We start from the raw sequence: 347 nt of genomic DNA, 5'->3' as shown, positions 1-347 counted from the left end.
TTAATGATGCGGGCTCAGTTTACTGCTGCCAAGCTCCGAGGAACTCGTAAACAAATTCGCACCTCTTGTATTTAAATACCGGGTTAAGTTATGGCGTAGAATTGAAACAGATAAAACAAACAGAGGAGAACATGAATATGAATAGTGTCTGGGAGGAGGAGGTCAATCCACAAACATTAAGACGCAGTTTCACTCATCCTAACAAGATCACTTTAATGAAAACTAAGCAGGTTGATGTAAAAATATATATTTTTTCATGCGTAAAAAGGTTTTAATTCAAATTTAATAGTTTCCTTTTTAAGTGAGTTAAATAAAAACTAAAAAAAAAAATAAGATAAATAAAATGT

The sequence above is a fragment of the Austrofundulus limnaeus genome, unplaced genomic scaffold (genome assembly GCF_001266775.1).
Source record: "Austrofundulus limnaeus strain Quisiro unplaced genomic scaffold, Austrofundulus_limnaeus-1.0 Scaffold246, whole genome shotgun sequence".
NCBI classification, from domain to species: domain Eukaryota; kingdom Metazoa; phylum Chordata; class Actinopteri; order Cyprinodontiformes; family Rivulidae; genus Austrofundulus; species Austrofundulus limnaeus.
Note: the sequence above shows the minus strand (reverse complement) of the source record.